This window comes from Hyla sarda, unplaced genomic scaffold (assembly GCF_029499605.1).
Source record: "Hyla sarda isolate aHylSar1 unplaced genomic scaffold, aHylSar1.hap1 scaffold_1734, whole genome shotgun sequence".
Taxonomy (NCBI): Eukaryota; Metazoa; Chordata; class Amphibia; order Anura; family Hylidae; genus Hyla; species Hyla sarda.
In genome coordinates, this window is record NW_026608376.1 from 19,273 (window position 1) to 41,477 (window position 22,205).

At 45.9% G+C, this 22,205-nt stretch overlaps 8 non-coding genes and 1 pseudogene across 8 annotated transcripts; all 9 read left to right on the plus strand.

The window, feature by feature from the left end:
- The first annotated feature begins 1,015 nt into the window (after positions 1 to 1,015).
- Positions 1,016 to 1,207, plus strand: LOC130312847 (U2 spliceosomal RNA). Its single transcript, XR_008860917.1, has one exon. It is a non-coding gene; the product is annotated as a U2 spliceosomal RNA (small nuclear RNA).
- A 2,118-nt stretch (positions 1,208 to 3,325) lies between these two features.
- Positions 3,326 to 3,519, plus strand: LOC130312846 (U2 spliceosomal RNA). Its single transcript, XR_008860916.1, has one exon. It is a non-coding gene; the product is annotated as a U2 spliceosomal RNA (small nuclear RNA).
- A 2,081-nt stretch (positions 3,520 to 5,600) lies between these two features.
- LOC130312843 (U2 spliceosomal RNA) lies at positions 5,601 to 5,791 on the plus strand. The gene has a single exon (XR_008860913.1). It is a non-coding gene; the product is annotated as a U2 spliceosomal RNA (small nuclear RNA).
- Positions 5,792 to 7,869: 2,078 nt separating this feature from the next.
- LOC130312857 (U2 spliceosomal RNA) lies at positions 7,870 to 8,060 on the plus strand. The gene has a single exon (XR_008860921.1). It is a non-coding gene; the product is annotated as a U2 spliceosomal RNA (small nuclear RNA).
- A 2,096-nt stretch (positions 8,061 to 10,156) lies between these two features.
- LOC130312828 (U2 spliceosomal RNA) lies at positions 10,157 to 10,347 on the plus strand. The gene has a single exon (XR_008860898.1). It is a non-coding gene; the product is annotated as a U2 spliceosomal RNA (small nuclear RNA).
- Positions 10,348 to 12,448: 2,101 nt separating this feature from the next.
- LOC130312829 (U2 spliceosomal RNA) lies at positions 12,449 to 12,639 on the plus strand. The gene has a single exon (XR_008860899.1). It is a non-coding gene; the product is annotated as a U2 spliceosomal RNA (small nuclear RNA).
- A 2,097-nt stretch (positions 12,640 to 14,736) lies between these two features.
- Positions 14,737 to 14,927, plus strand: LOC130312830 (U2 spliceosomal RNA). Its single transcript, XR_008860900.1, has one exon. It is a non-coding gene; the product is annotated as a U2 spliceosomal RNA (small nuclear RNA).
- Positions 14,928 to 17,026: 2,099 nt separating this feature from the next.
- On the plus strand, positions 17,027 to 17,217 carry LOC130312831 (U2 spliceosomal RNA). The gene has a single exon (XR_008860901.1). It is a non-coding gene; the product is annotated as a U2 spliceosomal RNA (small nuclear RNA).
- Positions 17,218 to 20,877: 3,660 nt separating this feature from the next.
- On the plus strand, positions 20,878 to 21,052 carry LOC130312850 (U2 spliceosomal RNA; annotated as a pseudogene).
- The last annotated feature ends 1,153 nt before the right edge of the window (positions 21,053 to 22,205 follow it).

The following is a 22,205-nucleotide window of genomic DNA, read 5'->3' on the forward strand; positions in this document are numbered from 1 at the left end:
GTAAAAAAACGTGAAAAAAAAGTAAGAGGAAGAGAAGGGAAAAAAAGGTGGAAATGGGTTTAAAAGTGATTTCGGCGGAGAAATATATATATATATATATATATATATATATATATATATATATATATATATATATATATGCGCACACACACACATAGATATAAACGTATTCTCCGTTGAGATATTGCAGCCGCTGCTGTGTCCAGGCCCAGGAGCCTTAGCACTGTGCTGTGATGTCACTCAATACCACTGACATCACTAGGTGTAAACAACATCTCTCCTTTGCTGTGTATGTGACTATGGAGCTGTTTGGTGATGTCGTCTATTACGGCCTTCATAGAAGCAACAGGAGATTGTTGCATCCATCTTGAACCCTCAGAACTACAGTGCTATGATGTCACTCACTTCCACAGGCCTTGCAGAGTGTAAACAACAACAACCCAGCTTTGTTGTGTATGTAACCAAAGGGATTTGTGATGTCACCTAGAACCTTCACAGCAGCGACAGCTTTATGAGGAGCATCAGCACTGCTCTGCCTGAGCAGAACCATCACCGCCATAGGTTGTCAAATAACCCGGATTTAACCCACACAGGTAAGTCCAATGGGGTGCAGGCATGTCCCTCTATGCTTACAGCTTCCCGTGGGTGTTGGTTTGATACCGTTTGGGGACAGCCAAGGAGGCATCTGCAGGCAACAAAGGTAGGTGTGTGCTTGTGTGTGTGTTTTCCTATGCAGATCCTAAGCCCAGTGTCACATGCAAGTAGGAGGAGTAAGAAGGGTTCCTGGCAAATCCGGGTTATGGATTGCATTTAAAAAGGCCCCGTGGGAGTGCAATGGGCCCCCTGTCTTGCTGCTTAGCAATAATGGTATGGGTTTAGGTTCTGCTGTGTGTACTGGTGGTTGACTGCCCCCCAGCCCAGAGTGTGCATGGAAAATTGTCTGGCAGCCTCCCTGACAGCAAGCAGTGATAGTGCCCATGAAGGGGACCTTGTTGGGCCCGCCCCTTTCACGGTTATCGCTTCTCGGCCTTTTGGCTAAGATCAAGTGTAGTATCTGTTTCTTATCAGTTTAATATCTGATACATCCCCTATCTGGGGACCATATATTAAATGGATTTTTGAGAACGGGGGCCGATTTCGAAGCTTGCTTCCGTCGCCCTATGCATTGACCCGATATGGCAGTATCTTCGGGTACAGTGCACCACCCCCTTACAGGGTTAAAAAGAAAGATTCCTACTTTCATTGCTACCTGCTTGCTGGCTAGCCAGCTAGCCAGCCCTGTGGGCCTTGCTGCTGCTGCAGCCAAAAAACAAAAGGTGGTGCTGCTGCTGCTTCTGCTGCTTCTGCTTGTGTCTGGCCCCTGTTGGAGCGTCCAGGCACAGGACTTCTGCTGCTGCTGACTAAATGGCCTCCTTAATTGGATCATTTGAGTAGCCAGGCACACCTGTGCAGGTAGGGCATGACATGATAGGCAGCTGCCTTGATAGCGGGTGGGTGCTGAATGTTTCCTAATTGACAAAATAAGATTAATGCTTATGAAGAAATATAAAATCTCATCCCTTCCCCAATATCGCGCCACACCCCTACCCCTTAATTCCCTGGTTGAACGTGATGGACATATGTCTTTTTTTCGACCGTACTAACTATGTAACTATGTAACATAACATGGGGGGGGGGGGGGGGGGGGTCTCCTGGCTGTTCACACAGGTGTGTCATTGCTGTACATTGACCATGCATTGCTTCTGTGGTATTGCAAAGGCAAAGACAAATGCTTCCAGCCATCCATTGCACTAATGGATTGGTCATCAGCTGGCTGTCTATGTCCCGCATCAATATAGACCAAAGTACAGAGGGTTAGGCTATGCTATTGTGCACCTACCTGATGCATCAGAAGGTGCGAGGCCCTTGCTAAATTCTGTGCACAGACTTTGAGATCTATGCTTTAGACTGTATCTAAACCTGCTCCAACATGGACTGACATTCTGGCCTACTTTCAGCCGATGCGACTTGTCTGTCGCTGAACAGTCGCTTTTTATGTATTCAGCACCTATGTATAATGTTGTAAAAATGCTCTAGAAGCTAAAGTCGCAGAAATGTCACACATATTTGGCCTGCAACTTTCTGTGCGACAAATTCAGACAGGAAAAAATCAGTATAAATCCTTAGAAAATTATCCCCCAGTGTCTCCATCTGCTGGCGGTGTATTGAATAAGCATTGCTGCACTGATGGGGTATGCATTAGACGAAAAAAAAGAAGAAAAAGAAGAATAATACGCCCAGAAAAGAGGCGAAAAGGAGAAAAACGTAAAAAAACGTGAAAAAAAAGTAAGAGGAAGAGAAGGGAAAAAAAGGGTGGAAATGGGTTTAAAAGTGATTTCGGCGGAGAAATATATATATATATATATATATATATATATATATATATATATATAATTATATATATATGCGCACACACACACATAGATATAAACGTATTCTCCGTTGAGATATTGCAGCCGCTGCTGTGTCCAGGCCCAGGAGCCTTAGCAATGTGCTGTGATGTCACTCAATACCACTGACATCACTAGGTGTAAACAACATCTCTCCTTTGCTGTGTATTGTGACTATGGAGCTGTTTGGTGATGTCGTCTATTACGGCCTTTCATAGAAGCAACAGGAGATTGTTGCATCCATCTTGAACCCTCAGAACTACAGTGCTATGATGTCACTCACTTCCACAGGCCTTGCAGAGTGTAAACAACAACAACCCAGCTTTGTTGTGTATGTAACCAAAGGGATTTTGTGATGTCACCTAGAACCTTCACAGCAGCGACAGCTTTATGAGGAGCATCAGCACTGCTCTGCCTGAGCAGAACCATCACCGCCCATAGGTGTGTCAAATAACCCGGATTTAACCCACACAGGTAAGTCCAATGGGGTGCAGGCATGTCCTCTATGCTTACAGCTTCCCGTGGGTGTTGGTTTGATACCGTTTGGGGACAGCCAAGGAGGCATCTGCAGGCAACAAAGGTAGGTGTGTGCTTGTGTGTGTGTTTCCTATGCAGATCCTAAGCCCAGTGTCACATGCAAGTAGGAGAGGAGTAAGAAGGGTTCCTGGCAAATCCGGGTTATGGATTGCATTTAAAAAGGCCCCGTGGGAGTGCAATGGGCCCCTGTCTTGCTGCTTAGCAATAATGGTATGGGTTTAGGTTCTGCTGTGTGTACTGGTGGTTGACTGCCCGCCCAGCCCAGAGTGTGCATGGAAAATTGTCTGGCAGCCTCCCTGACAGCAAGCAGTGATAGTGCCCATGAAGGGGACCTTGTTGGGCCCGCCCCTTTCACGGTTATCGCTTCTCGGCCTTTTGGCTAAGATCAAGTGTAGTATCTGTTCTTATCAGTTTAATATCTGATACATCCCCTATCTGGGGACCCATATATTAAAATGGATTTTTGAGAACGGGGGGCCGATTTCGAAGCTTGCTTCCGTCGCCCTATGCATTGACCCGATATGGCAGTATCTTCGGGTACAGTGCACCACCCCCTTACAGGGTTAAAGAAGAAAGATTCCTACTTTCATTGCTACCTGCTTGCTGGCTAGCCAGCTAGCCAGCCCTGTGGTGGTGCTGCTGCTGCTTCTGCTGCTTCTGCTTCTGCTTGTGTCTGGCCCCTGTTGGAGCGTCCAGGCACAGGACTTCTGCTGCTGCTGACTAAATGGCCTCCTTAATTGGATCATTTGAGTAGCCAGCACACCTGTGCAGGTAGGGCATGACATGATAGGCAGCTGCCTTGATAGCGGGTGGGTGCTGAATGTTCCTAATTGACAAAATAAGATTAATGCTTATGAAGAAATATAAAATCTCATCCCTTCCCCAATATCGCGCCACACCCCTACCCCTTAATTCCCTGGTTGAACGTGATGGACATATGTCTTTTTTCGACCGTACTAACTATGTAACTATGTAACATAACATGGGGGGGGGGGGGGGGGTCTCCTGGCTGTTCACACAGGTGTGTCATTGCTGTACATTGACCATGCATTGCTTCTGTGGTATTGCAAAGGCAAAGACAAATGCTTCCAGCCATCCATTGCACTAATGGATTGGTCATCAGCTGGCTGTCTATGTCCCGCATCAATATAGACCAAAGTACAGAGGGTTAGGCTATGCTATTGTGCACCTACCTGATGCATCAGAAGGTGCGAGGCCCTTGCTAAATTCTGTGCACAGACTTTGAGATCTATGCTTTAGACTGTATCTAAACCTGCTCCAACATGGACTGACATTCTGGCCTACTTTCAGCCGATGCGACTTGTCTGTCGCTGAACAGTCGCTTTTTATGTATTCAGCACCTATGTATAATGTTGTAAAAATGCTCTAGAAGCTAAAGTCGCAGAAATGTCACACATATTTGGCCTGCAACTTTCTGTGCGACAAATTCAGACAGGAAAAATCAGTATAAATCCTTAGAAAATTATCCCCCAGTGTCTCCATCTGCTGGCGGTATTGAATAAGCATTGCTGCACTGATGGGGTATGCATTAGACGAAAAAAAAGAAGAAAAAGAAGAATAATACGCCCAGAAAAGAGGCGAAAAGGAGAAAAACGTAAAAAAACGTGAAAAAAAAGTAAGAGGAAGAGAAGGGAAAAAAAGGTGGAAATGGGTTTAAAAGTGATTTCGGCGGAGATATATATATATATATATATATATATATATATATATATATATATATATATATGCGCACACACACACATAGATATAAACGTATTCTCCGTTGAGATATTGCAGCCGCTGCTGTGTCCAGGCCCAGGAGCCTTAGCACTGTGCTGTGATGTCACTCAATACCACTGACATCACTAGGTGTAAACAACATCTCTCCTTTGCTGTGTATGTGACTATGGAGCTGTTTGGTGATGTCGTCTATTACGGCCTTCATAGAAGCAACAGGAGATTGTTGCATCCATCTTGAACCCTCAGAACTACAGTGCTATGATGTCACTCACTTCCACAGGCCTTGCAGAGTGTAAACAACAACAACCCAGCTTTGTTGTGTATGTAACCAAAGGGATTTGTGATGTCACCTAGAACCTTCACAGCAGCGACAGCTTTATGAGGAGCATCAGCACTGCGAGCATCAGCACTGCTCTGCCTGAGCAGAACCATCACCGCCATAGGTTGTCAAATAACCCGGATTTAACCCACACAGGTAAGTCCAATGGGGTGCAGGCATGTCCTCTATGCTTACAGCTTCCCGTGGGTGTTGGTTTGATACCGTTTGGGGACAGCCAAGGAGGCATCTGCAGGCAACAAAGGTAGGTGTGTGCTTGTGTGTGTGTTTCCTATGCAGATCCTAAGCCCAGTGTCACATGCAAGTAGGAGGAGTAAGAAGGGTTCCTGGCAAATCCGGGTTATGGATTGCATTTAAAAAGGCCCCGTGGGAGTGCAATGGGCCCCTGTCTTGCTGCTTAGCAATAATGGTTTGGGTTTAGGTTCTGCTGTGTGTACTGGTGGTTGACTGCCCCCCAGCCCAGAGTGTGCATGGAAAATTGTCTGGCAGCCTCCCTGACAGCAAGCAGTGATAGTGCCCATGAAGGGGACCTTGTTGGGCCCGCCCCTTTCACGGTTATCGCTTCTTGGCCTTTTGGCTAAGATCAAGTGTAGTATCTGTTCTTATCAGTTTAATATCTGATACGTCCCCTATCTGGGGACCATATATTAAATGGATTTTTGAGAACGGGGGCCGATTTCGAAGCTTGCTTCCGTCGCCCTATGCATTGACCCGATATGGCAGTATCTTCGGGTACAGTGCACCACCCCCTTACAGGGTTAAAAAGAAAGATTCCTACTTTCATTGCTACCTGCTTGCTGGCTAGCCAGCTAGCCAGCCCTGTGGGCCTTGCTGCTGCTGCAGCCAAAAAACAAAAGGTGGTGCTGCTGCTGCTTCTGCTGCTTCTGCTTGTGTCTGGCCCCTGTTGGAGCGTCAAGGCACAGGACTTCTGCTGCTGCTGACTAAATGGCCTCCTTAATTGGATCATTTGAGTAGCCAGCACACCTGTGCAGGTAGGGCATGACATGATAGGCAGCTGCCTTGATAGCGGGTGGGTGCTGAATGTTCCTAATTGACAAAATAAGATTAATGCTTATGAAGAAATATAAAATCTCATCCCTTCCCCAATATCGCGCCACACCCCTACCCCTTAATTCCCTGGTTGAACGTGATGGACATATGTCTTTTTTCGACCGTACTAACTATGTAACTATGTAACATAACATGGGGGGGGGGGGGGGGGTCTCCTGGCTGTTCACACAGGTGTGTCATTGCTGTACATTGACCATGCATTGCTTCTGTGGTATTGCAAAGGCAAAGACAAATGCTTCCAGCCATCCATTGCACTAATGGATTGGTCATCAGCTGGCTGTCTATGTCCCGCATCAATATAGACCAAAGTACAGAGGGTTAGGCTATGCTATTGTGCACCTACCTGATGCATCAGAAGGTGCAAGGCCCTTGCTAAATTCTGTGCACAGACTTTGAGATCTATGCTTTAGACTGTATCTAAACCTGCTCCAACATGGACTGACATTCTGGCCTACTTTCAGCCGATGCGACTTGTCTGTCGCTGAACAGTCGCTTTTTATGTATTCAGCACCTATGTATAATGTTGTAAAAATGCTCTAGAAGCTAAAGTCGCAGAAATGTCACACATATTTGGCCTGCAACTTTCTGTGCGACAAATTCAGACAGGAAAAATCAGTATAAATCCTTAGAAAATTATCCCCCAGTGTCTCCATCTGCTGGCGGTATTGAATAAGCATTGCTGCACTGATGGGGTATGCATTAGACGAAAAAAAAGAAGAAAAAGAAGAATAATACGCCCAGAAAAGAGGCGAAAAGGAGAAAAACGTAAAAAAACGTGAAAAAAAAGTAAGAGGAAGAGAAGGGAAAAAAAGGTGGAAATGGGTTTAAAAGTGATTTCGGCGGAGAAATATATATATATATATATATATATATATATATATATGCGCACACACACACATAGATATAAACGTATTCTCCGTTGAGATATTGCAGCCGCTGCTGTGTCCAGGCCCAGGAGCCTTAGCACTGTGCTGTGATGTCACTCAATACCACTGACATCACTAGGTGTAAACAACATCTCTCCTTTGCTGTGTACGTGACTATGGAGCTGTTTGGTGATGTCGTCTATTACGGCCTTCATAGAAGCAACAGGAGATTGTTGCATCCATCTTGAACCCTCAGAACTACAGTGCTATGATGTCACTCACTTCCACAGGCCTTGCAGAGTGTAAACAACAACAACCCAGCTTTGTTGTGTATGTAACCAAAGGGATTTGTGATGTCACCTAGAACCTTCACAGCAGCGACAGCTTTATGAGGAGCATCAGCACTGCTCTGCCTGAGCAGAACCATCACCGCCATAGGTTGTCAAATAACCCGGATTTAACCCACACAGGTAAGTCCAATGGGGTGCAGGCATGTCCTCTATGCTTACAGCTTCCCGTGGGTGTTGGTTTGATACCGTTTGGGGACAGCCAAGGAGGCATCTGCAGGCAACAAAGGTAGGTGTGTGCTTGTGTGTGTGTTTCCTATGCAGATCCTAAGCCCAGTGTCACATGCAAGTAGGAGGAGTAAGAAGGGTTCCTGGCAAATCCGGGTTATGGATTGCATTTAAAAAGGCCCCGTGGGAGTGCAATGGGCCCCTGTCTTGCTGCTTAGCAATAATGGTATGGGTTTAGGTTCTGCTGTGTGTACTGGTGGTTGACTGCCCCCCAGCCCAGAGTGTGCATGGAAAATTGTCTGGCAGCCTCCCTGACAGCAAGCAGTGATAGTGCCCATGAAGGGGACCTTGTTGGGCCCGCCCCTTTCACGGTTATCGCTTCTCGGCCTTTTGGCTAAGATCAAGTGTAGTATCTGTTCTTATCAGTTTAATATCTGATACGTCCCCTATCTGGGGACCATATATTAAATGGATTTTTGAGAACGGGGGCCGATTTCGAAGCTTGCTTCCGTCGCCCTATGCATTGACCCGATATGGCAGTATCTTCGGGTACAGTGCACCACCCCCTTACAGGGTTAAAAAGAAAGATTCCTACTTTCATTGCTACCTGCTTGCTGGCTAGCCAGCTAGCCAGCCCTGTGGGCCTTGCTGCTGCTGCAGCCAAAAAACAAAAGGTGGTGCTGCTGCTGCTTCTGCTGCTTCTGCTTCTGCTTGTGTCTGGCCCCTGTTGGAGCGTCCAGGCACAGGACTTCTGCTGCTGCTGACTAAATGGCCTCCTTAATTGGATCATTTGAGTAGCCAGCACACCTGTGCAGGTAGGGCATGACATGATAGGCAGCTGCCTTGATAGCGGGTGGGTGCTGAATGTTCCTAATTGACAAAATAAGATTAATGCTTATGAAGAAATATAAAATCTCATCCCTTCCCCAATATCGCGCCACACCCCTACCCCTTAATTCCCTGGTTGAACGTGATGGACATATGTCTTTTTTCGACCGTACTAACTATGTAACTATGTAACATAACATGGGGGGGGGGGGGTCTCCTGGCTGTTCACACAGGTGTGTCATTGCTGTACATTGACCATGCATTGCTTCTGTGGTATTGCAAAGGCAAAGACAAATGCTTCCAGCCATCCATTGCACTAATGGATTGGTCATCAGCTGGCTGTCTATGTCCCGCATCAATATAGACCAAAGTACAGAGGGTTAGGCTATGCTATTGTGCACCTACCTGATGCATCAGAAGGTGCGAGGCCCTTGCTAAATTCTGTGCACAGACTTTGAGATCTATGCTTTAGACTGTATCTAAACCTGCTCCAACATGGACTGACATTCTGGCCTACTTTCAGCCGATGCGACTTGTCTGTCGCTGAACAGTCGCTTTTTATGTATTCAGCACCTATGTATAATGTTGTAAAAATGCTCTAGAAGCTAAAGTCGCAGAAATGTCACACATATTTGGCCTGCAACTTTCTGTGCGACAAATTCAGACAGGAAAAATCAGTATAAATCCTTAGAAAATTATCCCCCAGTGTCTCCATCTGCTGGCGGTATTGAATAAGCATTGCTGCACTGATGGGGTATGCATTAGACGAAAAAAAAGAAGAAAAAGAAGAATAATACGCCCAGAAAAGAGGCGAAAAGGAGAAAAACGTAAAAAAACGTGAAAAAAAAGTAAGAGGAAGAGAAGGGAAAAAAAGGTGGAAATGGGTTTAAAAGTGATTTCGGCGGAGAAATATATATATATATATATATATATATATATATATATATATATATATATATATGCGCACACACACACATAGATATAAACGTATTCTCCGTTGAGATATTGCAGCCGCTGCTGTGTCCAGGCCCAGGAGCCTTAGCACTGTGCTGTGATGTCACTCAATACCACTGACATCACTAGGTGTAAACAACATCTCTCCTTTGCTGTGTATGTGACTATGGAGCTGTTTGGTGATGTCGTCTATTACGGCCTTCATAGAAGCAACAGGAGATTGTTGCATCCATCTTGAACCCTCAGAACTACAGTGCTATGATGTCACTCACTTCCACAGGCCTTGCAGAGTGTAAACAACAACAACCCAGCTTTGTTGTGTATGTAACCAAAGGGATTTGTGATGTCACCTAGAACCTTCACAGCAGCGACAGCTTTATGAGGAGCATCAGCACTGCTCTGCCTGAGCAGAACCATCACCGCCATAGGTTGTCAAATAACCCGGATTTAACCCACACAGGTAAGTCCAATGGGGTGCAGGCATGTCCTCTATGCTTACAGCTTCCCGTGGGTGTTGGTTTGATACCGTTTGGGGACAGCCAAGGAGGCATCTGCAGGCAACAAAGGTAGGTGTGTGCTTGTGTGTGTGTTTCCTATGCAGATCCTAAGCCCAGTGTCACATGCAAGTAGGAGGAGTAAGAAGGGTTCCTGGCAAATCCGGGTTATGGATTGCATTTAAAAAGGCCCCGTGGGAGTGCAATGGGCCCCTGTCTTGCTGCTTAGCAATAATGGTATGGGTTTAGGTTCTGCTGTGTGTACTGGTGGTTGACTGCCCCCCAGCCCAGAGTGTGCATGGAAAATTGTCTGGCAGCCTCCCTGACAGCAAGCAGTGATAGTGCCCATGAAGGGGACCTTGTTGGGCCCGCCCCTTTCACGGTTATCGCTTCTCGGCCTTTTGGCTAAGATCAAGTGTAGTATCTGTTCTTATCAGTTTAATATCTGATACGTCCCCTATCTGGGGACCATATATTAAATGGATTTTTGAGAACGGGGGCCGATTTCGAAGCTTGCTTCCGTCGCCCTATGCATTGACCCGATATGGCAGTATCTTCGGGTACAGTGCACCACCCCCTTACAGGGTTAAAAAGAAAGATTCCTACTTTCATTGCTACCTGCTTGCTGGCTAGCCAGCTAGCCAGCCCTGTGGGCCTTGCTGCTGCTGCAGCCAAAAAACAAAAGGTGGTGCTGCTGCTGCTTCTGCTGCTTCTGCTTCTGCTTGTGTCTGGCCCCTGTTGGAGCGTCCAGGCACAGGACTTCTGCTGCTGCTGACTAAATGGCCTCCTTAATTGGATCATTTGAGTAGCCAGCACACCTGTGCAGGTAGGGCATGACATGATAGGCAGCTGCCTTGATAGCGGGTGGGTGCTGAATGTTCCTAATTGACAAAATAAGATTAATGCTTATGAAGAAATATAAAATCTCATCCCTTCCCCAATATCGCGCCACACCCCTACCCCTTAATTCCCTGGTTGAACGTGATGGACATATGTCTTTTTTCGACCGTACTAACTATGTAACTATGTAACATAACATGGGGGGGGGCGGGGGGGGGGTCTCCTGGCTGTTCACACAGGTGTGTCATTGCTGTACATTGACCATGCATTGCTTCTGTGGTATTGCAAAGGCAAAGACAAATGCTTCCAGCCATCCATTGCACTAATGGATTGGTCATCAGCTGGCTGTCTATGTCCCGCATCAATATAGACCAAAGTACAGAGGGTTAGGCTATGCTATTGTGCACCTACCTGATGCATCAGAAGGTGCGAGGCCCTTGCTAAATTCTGTGCACAGACTTTGAGATCTATGCTTTAGACTGTATCTAAACCTGCTCCAACATGGACTGACATTCTGGCCTACTTTCAGCCGATGCGACTTGTCTGTCGCTGAACAGTCGCTTTTTATGTATTCAGCACCTATGTATAATGTTGTAAAAATGCTCTAGAAGCTAAAGTCGCAGAAATGTCACACATATTTGGCCTGCAACTTTCTGTGCGACAAATTCAGACAGGAAAAATCAGTATAAATCCTTAGAAAATTATCCCCCAGTGTCTCCATCTGCTGGCGGTATTGAATAAGCATTGCTGCACTGATGGGGTATGCATTAGACGAAAAAAAAGAAGAAAAAGAAGAATAATACGCCCAGAAAAGAGGCGAAAAGGAGAAAAACGTAAAAAAACGTGAAAAAAAAGTAAGAGGAAGAGAAGGGAAAAAAAGGTGGAAATGGGTTTAAAAGTGATTTCGGCGGAGAAATATATATATATATATATATATATATATATATATATATATATATATATATGCGCACACACACACATAGATATAAACGTATTCTCCGTTGAGATATTGCAGCCGCTGCTGTGTCCAGGCCCAGGAGCCTTAGCACTGTGCTGTGATGTCACTCAATACCACTGACATCACTAGGTGTAAACAACATCTCTCCTTTGCTGTGTATGTGACTATGGAGCTGTTTGGTGATGTCGTCTATTACGGCCTTCATAGAAGCAACAGGAGATTGTTGCATCCATCTAGAACCCTCAGAACTACAGTGCTATGATGTCACTCACTTCCACAGGCCTTGCAGAGTATAAACAACAACAACCCAGCTTTGTTGTGTATGTAACCAAAGGGATTTGTGATGTCACCTAGAACCTTCACAGCAGCGACAGCTTTATGAGGAGCATCAGCACTGCTCTGCCTGAGCAGAACCATCACCGCCATAGGTTGTCAAATAACCCGGATTTAACCCACACAGGTAAGTCCAATGGGGTGCAGGCATGTCCTCTATGCTTACAGCTTCCCGTGGGTGTTGGTTTGATACCGTTTGGGGACAGCCAAGGAGGCATCTGCAGGCAACAAAGGTAGGTGTGTGCTTGTGTGTGTGTTTCCTATGCAGATCCTAAGCCCAGTGTCACATGCAAGTAGGAGGAGTAAGAAGGGTTCCTGGCAAATCCGGGTTATGGATTGCATTTAAAAAGGCCCCGTGGGAGTGCAATGGGCCCCTGTCTTGCTGCTTAGCAATAATGGTATGGGTTTAGGTTCTGCTGTGTGTACTGGTGGTTGACTGCCCCCCAGCCCAGAGTGTGCATGGAAAATTGTCTGGCAGCCTCCCTGACAGCAAGCAGTGATAGTGCCCATGAAGGGGACCTTGTTGGGCCCGCCCCTTTCACGGTTATCGCTTCTCGGCCTTTTGGCTAAGATCAAGTGTAGTATCTGTTCTTATCAGTTTAATATCTGATACGTCCCCTATCTGGGGACCATATATTAAATGGATTTTTGAGAACGGGGGCCGATTTCGAAGCTTGCTTCCGTCGCCCTATGCATTGACCCGATATGGCAGTATCTTCGGGTACAGTGCACCACCCCCTTACAGGGTTAAAAAGAAAGATTCCTACTTTCATTGCTACCTGCTTGCTGGCTAGCCAGCTAGCCAGCCCTGTGGGCCTTGCTGCTGCTGCAGCCAAAAAACAAAAGGTGGTGCTGCTGCTGCTTCTGCTGCTTCTGCTTCTGCTTGTGTCTGGCCCCTGTTGGAGCGTCCAGGCACAGGACTTCTGCTGCTGCTGACTAAATGGCCTCCTTAATTGGATCATTTGAGTAGCCAGCACACCTGTGCAGGTAGGGCATGACATGATAGGCAGCTGCCTTGATAGCGGGTGGGTGCTGAATGTTCCTAATTGACAAAATAAGATTAATGCTTATGAAGAAATATAAAATCTCATCCCTTCCCCAATATCGCGCCACACCCCTACCCCTTAATTCCCTGGTTGAACGTGATGGACATATGTCTTTTTTCGACCGTACTAACTATGTAACTATGTAACATAACATGAGGGGGGGGGGGGGGGGGGTCTCCTGGCTGTTCACACAGGTGTGTCATTGCTGTACATTGACCATGCATTGCTTCTGTGGTATTGCAAAGGCAAAGACAAATGCTTCCAGCCATCCATTGCACTAATGGATTGGTCATCAGCTGGCTGTCTATGTCCCGCATCAATATAGACCAAAGTACAGAGGGTTAGGCTATGCTATTGTGCACCTACCTGATGCATCAGAAGGTGCGAGGCCCTTGCTAAATTCTGTGCACAGACTTTGAGATCTATGCTTTAGACTGTATCTAAACCTGCTCCAACATGGACTGACATTCTGGCCTACTTTCAGCCGATGCGACTTGTCTGTCGCTGAACAGTCGCTTTTTATGTATTCAGCACCTATGTATAATGTTGTAAAAATGCTCTAGAAGCTAAAGTCGCAGAAATGTCACACATATTTGGCCTGCAACTTTCTGTGCGACAAATTCAGACAGGAAAAATCAGTATAAATCCTTAGAAAATTATCCCCCAGTGTCTCCATCTGCTGGCGGTATTGAATAAGCATTGCTGCACTGATGGGGTATGCATTAGACGAAAAAAAAGAAGAAAAAGAAGAATAATACGCCCAGAAAAGAGGCGAAAAGGAGAAAAACGTAAAAAAACGTGAAAAAAAAGTAAGAGGAAGAGAAGGGAAAAAAAGGTGGAAATGGGTTTAAAAGTGATTTCGGCGGAGAAATATATATATATATATATATATATATATATATATATATATATATATGCGCACACACACACATAGATATAAACGTATTCTCCGTTGAGATATTGCAGCCGCTGCTGTGTCCAGGCCCAGGAGCCTTAGCACTGTGCTGTGATGTCACTCAATACCACTGACATCACTAGGTGTAAACAACATCTCTCCTTTGCTGTGTATGTGACTATGGAGCTGTTTGGTGATGTCGTCTATTACGGCCTTCATAGAAGCAACAGGAGATTGTTGCATCCATCTTGAACCCTCAGAACTACAGTGCTATGATGTCACTCACTTCCACAGGCCTTGCAGAGTGTAAACAACAACAACCCAGCTTTGTTGTGTATGTAACCAAAGGGATTTGTGATGTCACCTAGAACCTTCACAGCAGCGACAGCTTTATGAGGAGCATCAGCACTGCTCTGCCTGAGCAGAACCATCACCGCCATAGGTTGTCAAATAACCCGGATTTAACCCACACAGGTAAGTCCAATGGGGTGCAGGCATGTCCTCTATGCTTACAGCTTCCCGTGGGTGTTGGTTTGATACCGTTTGGGGACAGCCAAGGAGGCATCTGCAGGCAACAAAGGTAGGTGTGTGCTTGTGTGTGTGTTTCCTATGCAGATCCTAAGCCCAGTGTCACATGCAAGTAGGAGGAGTAAGAAGGGTTCCTGGCAAATCCGGGTTATGGATTGCATTTAAAAAGGCCCCGTGGGAGTGCAATGGGCCCCTGTCTTGCTGCTTAGCAATAATGGTATGGGTTTAGGTTCTGCTGTGTGTACTGGTGGTTGACTGCCCCCCAGCCCAGAGTGTGCATGGAAAATTGTCTGGCAGCCTCCCTGACAGCAAGCAGTGATAGTGCCCATGAAGGGGACCTTGTTGGGCCCGCCCCTTTCACGGTTATCGCTTCTCGGCCTTTTGGCTAAGATCAAGTGTAGTATCTGTTCTTATCAGTTTAATATCTGATACGTCCCCTATCTGGGGACCATATATTAAATGGATTTTTGAGAACGGGGGCCGATTTCGAAGCTTGCTTCCGTCGCCCTATGCATTGACCCGATATGGCAGTATCTTCGGGTACAGTGCACCACCCCCTTACAGGGTTAAAAAGAAAGATTCCTACTTTCATTGCTACCTGCTTGCTGGCTAGCCAGCTAGCCAGCCCTGTGGGCCTTGCTGCTGCTGCAGCCAAAAAACAAAAGGTGGTGCTGCTGCTGCTTCTGCTGCTTCTGCTTCTGCTTGTGTCTGGCCCCTGTTGGAGCGTCCAGGCACAGGACTTCTGCTGCTGCTGACTAAATGGCCTCCTTAATTGGATCATTTGAGTAGCCAGCACACCTGTGCAGGTAGGGCATGACATGATAGGCAGCTGCCTTGATAGCGGGTGGGTGCTGAATGTTCCTAATTGACAAAATAAGATTAATGCTTATGAAGAAATATAAAATCTCATCCCTTCCCCAATATCGCGCCACACCCCTACCCCTTAATTCCCTGGTTGAACGTGATGGACATATGTCTTTTTTCGACCGTACTAACTATGTAACTATGTAACATAACATGGGGGGGGGGGGGGTCTCCTGGCTGTTCACACAGGTGTGTCATTGCTGTACATTGACCATGCATTGCTTCTGTGGTATTGCAAAGGCAAAGACAAATGCTTCCAGCCATCCATTGCACTAATGGATTGGTCATCAGCTGGCTGTCTATGTCCCGCATCAATATAGACCAAAGTACAGAGGGTTAGGCTATGCTATTGTGCACCTACCTGATGCATCAGAAGGTGCGAGGCCCTTGCTAAATTCTGTGCACAGACTTTGAGATCTATGCTTTAGACTGTATCTAAACCTGCTCCAACATGGACTGACATTCTGGCCTACTTTCAGCCGATGCGACTTGTCTGTCGCTGAACAGTCGCTTTTTATGTATTCAGCACCTATGTATAATGTTGTAAAAATGCTCTAGAAGCTAAAGTCGCAGAAATGTCACACATATTTGGCCTGCAACTTTCTGTGCGACAAATTCAGACAGGAAAAATCAGTATAAATCCTTAGAAAATTATCCCCCAGTGTCTCCATCTGCTGGCGGTATTGAATAAGCATTGCTGCACTGATGGGGTATGCATTAGACGAAAAAAAAGAAGAAAAAGAAGAATAATACGCCCAGAAAAGAGGCGAAAAGGAGAAAAACGTAAAAAAACGTGAAAAAAAAGTAAGAGGAAGAGAAGGGAAAAAAAGGTGGAAATGGGTTTAAAAGTGATTTCGGCGGAGAAATATATATATATATATATATATATATATATATATATATATATATATATATATATGCGCACACACACACATAGATATAAACGTATTCTCCGTTGAGATATTGCAGCCGCTGCTGTGTCCAGGCCCAGGAGCCTTAGCACTGTGCTGTGATGTCACTCAATACCACTGACATCACTAGGTGTAAACAACATCTCTCCTTTGCTGTGTATGTGACTATGGAGCTGTTTGGTGATGTCGTCTATTACGGCCTTCATAGAAGCAACAGGAGATTGTTGCATCCATCTTGAACCCTCAGAACTACAGTGCTATGATGTCACTCACTTCCACAGGCCTTGCAGAGTATAAACAACAACAACCCAGCTTTGTTGTGTATGTAACCAAAGGGATTTGTGATGTCACCTAGAACCTTCACAGCAGCGACAGCTTTATGAGGAGCATCAGCACTGCTCTGCCTGAGCAGAACCATCACCGCCATAGGTTGTCAAATAACCCGGATTTAACCCACACAGGTAAGTCCAATGGGGTGCAGGCATGTCCTCTATGCTTACAGCTTCCCGTGGGTGTTGGTTTGATACCGTTTGGGGACAGCCAAGGAGGCATCTGCAGGCAACAAAGGTAGGTGTGTGCTTGTGTGTGTGTTTCCTATGCAGATCCTAAGCCCAGTGTCACATGCAAGTAGGAGGAGTAAGAAGGGTTCCTGGCAAATCCGGGTTATGGATTGCATTTAAAAAGGCCCCGTGGGAGTGCAATGGGCCCCTGTCTTGCTGCTTAGCAATAATGGTATGGGTTTAGGTTCTGCTGTGTGTACTGGTGGTTGACTGCCCCCCAGCCCAGAGTGTGCATGGAAAATTGTCTGGCAGCCTCCCTGACAGCAAGCAGTGATAGTGCCCATGAAGGGGACCTTGTTGGGCCCGCCCCTTTCACGGTTATCGCTTCTCGGCCTTTTGGCTAAGATCAAGTGTAGTATCTGTTCTTATCAGTTTAATATCTGATACGTCCCCTATCTGGGGACCATATATTAAATGGATTTTTGAGAACGGGGGCCGATTTCGAAGCTTGCTTCCGTCGCCCTATGCATTGACCCGATATGGCAGTATCTTCGGGTACAGTGCACCACCCCCTTACAGGGTTAAAAAGAAAGATTCCTACTTTCATTGCTACCTGCTTGCTGGCTAGCCAGCTAGCCAGCCCTGTGGGCCTTGCTGCTGCTGCAGCCAAAAAACAAAAGGTGGTGCTGCTGCTGCTTCTGCTGCTTCTGCTTCTGCTTGTGTCTGGCCCCTGTTGGAGCGTCCAGGCACAGGACTTCTGCTGCTGCTGACTAAATGGCCTCCTTAATTGGATCATTTGAGTAGCCAGCACACCTGTGCAGGTAGGGCATGACATGATAGGCAGCTGCCTTGATAGCGGGTGGGTGCTGAATGTTCCTAATTGACAAAATAAGATTAATGCTTATGAAGAAATATAAAATCTCATCCCTTCCCCAATATCGCGCCACACCCCTACCCCTTAATTCCCTGGTTGAACGTGATGGACATATGTCTTTTTTCGACCGTACTAACTATGTAACTATGTAACATAACATGGGGGGGGGGGGGGGGGTCTCCTGGCTGTTCACACAGGTGTGTCATTGCTGTACATTGACCATGCATTGCTTCTGTGGTATTGCAAAGGCAAAGACAAATGCTTCCAGCCATCCATTGCACTAATGGATTGGTCATCAGCTGGCTGTCTATGTCCCGCATCAATATAGACCAAAGTACAGAGGGTTAGGCTATGCTATTGTGCACCTACCTGATGCATCAGAAGGTGCGAGGCCCTTGCTAAATTCTGTGCACAGACTTTGAGATCTATGCTTTAGACTGTATCTAAACCTGCTCCAACATGGACTGACATTCTGGCCTACTTTCAGCCGATGCGACTTGTCTGTCGCTGAACAGTCGCTTTTTATGTATTCAGCACCTATGTATAATGTTGTAAAAATGCTCTAGAAGCTAAAGTCGCAGAAATGTCACACATATTTGGCCTGCAACTTTCTGTGCGACAAATTCAGACAGGAAAAATCAGTATAAATCCTTAGAAAATTATCCCCCAGTGTCTCCATCTGCTGGCGGTATTGAATAAGCATTGCTGCACTGATGGGGTATGCATTAGACGAAAAAAAAGAAGAAAAAGAAGAATAATACGCCCAGAAAAGAGGCGAAAAGGAGAAAAACGTAAAAAAACGTGAAAAAAAAGTAAGAGGAAGAGAAGGGAAAAAAAGGTGGAAATGGGTTTAAAAGTGATTTCGGCGGAGAAATATATATATATATATATATATATATATATATATATATATGCGCACACACACACATAGATATAAACGTATTCTCCGTTGAGATATTGCAGCCGCTGCTGTGTCCAGGCCCAGGAGCCTTAGCACTGTGCTGTGATGTCACTCAATACCACTGACATCACTAGGTGTAAACAACATCTCTCCTTTGCTGTGTATGTGACTATGGAGCTGTTTGGTGATGTCGTCTATTACGGCCTTCATAGAAGCAACAGGAGATTGTTGCATCCATCTTGAACCCTCAGAACTACAGTGCTATGATGTCACTCACTTCCACAGGCCTTGCAGAGTGTAAACAACAACAACCCAGCTTTGTTGTGTATGTAACCAAAGGGATTTGTGATGTCACCTAGAACCTTCACAGCAGCGACAGCTTTATGAGGAGCATCAGCACTGCTCTGCCTGAGCAGAACCATCACCGCCATAGGTTGTCAAATAACCCGGATTTAACCCACACAGGTAAGTCCAATGGGGTGCAGGCATGTCCTCTATGCTTACAGCTTCCCGTGGGTGTTGGTTTGATACCGTTTGGGGACAGCCAAGGAGGCATCTGCAGGCAACAAAGGTAGGTGTGTGCTTGTGTGTGTGTTTCCTATGCAGATCCTAAGCCCAGTGTCACATGCAAGTAGGAGGAGTAAGAAGGGTTCCTGGCAAATCCGGGTTATGGATTGCATTTAAAAAGGCCCCGTGGGAGTGCAATGGGCCCCTGTCTTGCTGCTTAGCAATAATGGTATGGGTTTAGGTTCTGCTGTGTGTACTGGTGGTTGACTGCCCCCCAGCCCAGAGTGTGCATGGAAAATTGTCTGGCAGCCTCCCTGACAGCAAGCAGTGATAGTGCCCATGAAGGGGACCTTGTTGGGCCCGCCCCTTTCACGGTTATCGCTTCTCGGCCTTTTGGCTAAGATCGAGTGTAGTTCTGCTCACTTGGTCTGGCCAGAGGGTGTCTGGGGTACCCGGCTCCTTTGCCTGGGGGGATCGTCCTTCTTAACGGAGGGACTTCACCCCCCTGCTGCTATCAGGGAGCCGGCTTAGTCCCCAGACAACGGGAGGCGATCCCCACCTACCTACTTCGGTGGGGGAGGTGTCTGGACATCATGGACATGGAGGAAGATTGCGGTTTTTCTTCGGAAGGCGTGCCGCCTTTTGCGAGACTTCGGAATGGAGTTCGTATTTCCCTGCTCGATGTCCGGAAGAAGGAAAGAGGCCTTGTCTTTGTCGTGGAAGAAGTGCTGTTTAAGTTGCTGGAAGTCAAGAGGGAGCAAATCCTATCCATGCTTGAGTTTCCCAGAAGTGGATACTACGACGTGGTGCTGGCTTCTGAAGAGGACTATGAGTCATTTTGGAACATATTGCAGCAAAAGAAGGTATGTCCGGTTTTGGAAGGGGTGGAGATAGGTCCACATTTCCCACGTAGAGAACGATTGGTGACTATAAGGATGTATAGCCCATATACTTCGGAGGAGGATATCGTTACCTTTTTGTCTCGATTCTGTGACAGTGTTCTGCCTAAAGGCAAGGTATTTAATCAATATGGACTATGGACCACCAAGTGGAGGTTCCATGTGAAATTTAAAATGGCAGATGGCAAGTTAGTGATCCCCCCAGGACGGTTTAAAATTGGTTCTGTGAACGGGGATCTGTATTTTTCTGGCATGCAAGATTTTTGCCGCAAATGTAAACAGTACGGTCACAGAAAGGAGGATTGCACGTTTTTGTGGTGTTTCAAGTGTCAAGAGGAGGGTCACGACGTGGAAAATTGTCAAAAGAAAAGGAAATGCCATCTGTGTGGTGAGGAGGGCCATCTGCTTGGCTCGTGTCCTAAGAAAAAGTCTGAGAAAAATTCAGAGAAAAAGGAAGCTGTAAAAAGAAGCAGAGAGGAACCAGCTGAAGTGAAAGAACCAGAAGTGGAGCAGGTTCCAACTAGAAGACCTACAGAGCAGAAGAAGAAGAGAGAGGAGGAAGTGTATGTGCCAGTGCAGTATTTTGGTGCTTGGTGGTTTGTTGGAAAATTTGTCGGAAGCAGAAAGAAAAACGTTTGACAAAGATATGATGGATCTAAAGATAGGCTTGAAGAACCGGGAGGAAGAAGCTCGGGATAAAGTCTATTTTTCTTTCAAGGCAGACATGAACCGTTTTGTTGAAACGTATAAAATTCCAGGCTGGTTGGCGTCTCAAGTTAAGAAAGATATAGCAAATGGCAATATCAGTCGAGGACTGATAGACTTTCTAATGGTGTTTGCATGGAGGAAGGGGATGACCTTCTAATTTGGTTTTGCTTAATTAGAAAGTAATGTTTGGTTTTGCTATTTTATGTTGTTTCTTATTTTGTTTTTAAATGTTCTATTTTGTTTCATTAGTGTTTAAGAAAAGAAATAAAAACATGTTACCTGATGATGAACACAAAATTGAGTTCCAAATAAGATCTTGGAACTCTGAGTGAGTTCTGAGGGCTAACTTAAAAAAAAAAAAAAATCTGTTCTTATCAGTTTAATATCTGATACGTCCCCTATCTGGGGACCATATATTAAATGGATTTTTGAGAACGGGGGCCGATTTCGAAGCTTGCTTCCGTCGCCCTATGCATTGACCCGATATGGCAGTATCTTCGGGTACAGTGCACCACCCCCTTACAGGGTTAAAAAGAAAGATTCCTACTTTCATTGCTACCTGCTTGCTGGCTAGCCAGCTAGCCAGCCCTGTGGGCCTTGCTGCTGCTGCAGCCAAAAAACAAAAGGTGGTGCTGCTGCTGCTTCTGCTGCTTCTGCTTCTGCTTGTGTCTGGCCCCTGTTGGAGCGTCCAGGCACAGGACTTCTGCTGCTGCTGACTAAATGGCCTCCTTAATTGGATCATTTGAGTAGCCAGCACACCTGTGCAGGTAGGGCATGACATGATAGGCAGCTGCCTTGATAGCGGGTGGGTGCTGAATGTTCCTAATTGACAAAATAAGATTAATGCTTATGAAGAAATATAAAATCTCATCCCTTCCCCAATATCGCGCCACACCCCTACCCCTTAATTCCCTGGTTGAACGTGATGGACATATGTCTTTTTTCGACCGTACTAACTATGTAACTATGTAACATAACATGGGGGGGGGGGGGGGGGGGGTCTCCTGGCTGTTCACACAGGTGTGTCATTGCTGTACATTGACCATGCATTGCTTCTGTGGTATTGCAAAGGCAAAGACAAATGCTTCCAGCCATCCATTGCACTAATGGATTGGTCATCAGCTGGCTGTCTATGTCCCGCATCAATATAGACCAAAGTACAGAGGGTTAGGCTATGCTATTGTGCACCTACCTGATGCATCAGAAGGTGCGAGGCCCTTGCTAAATTCTGTGCACAGACTTTGAGATCTATGCTTTAGACTGTATCTAAACCTGCTCCAACATGGACTGACATTCTGGCCTACTTTCAGCCGATGCGACTTGTCTGTCGCTGAACAGTCGCTTTTTATGTATTCAGCACCTATGTATAATGTTGTAAAAATGCTCTAGAAGCTAAAGTCGCAGAAATGTCACACATATTTGGCCTGCAACTTTCTGTGCGACAAATTCAGACAGGAAAAATCAGTATAAATCCTTAGAAAATTATCCCCCAGTGTCTCCATCTGCTGGCGGTATTGAATAAGCATTGCTGCACTGATGGGGTATGCATTAGACGAAAAAAAAGAAGAAAAAGAAGAATAATACGCCCAGAAAAGAGGCGAAAAGGAGAAAAACGTAAAAAAACTTGAAAAAAAAGTAAGAGGAAGAGAAGGGAAAAAAAGGTGGAAATG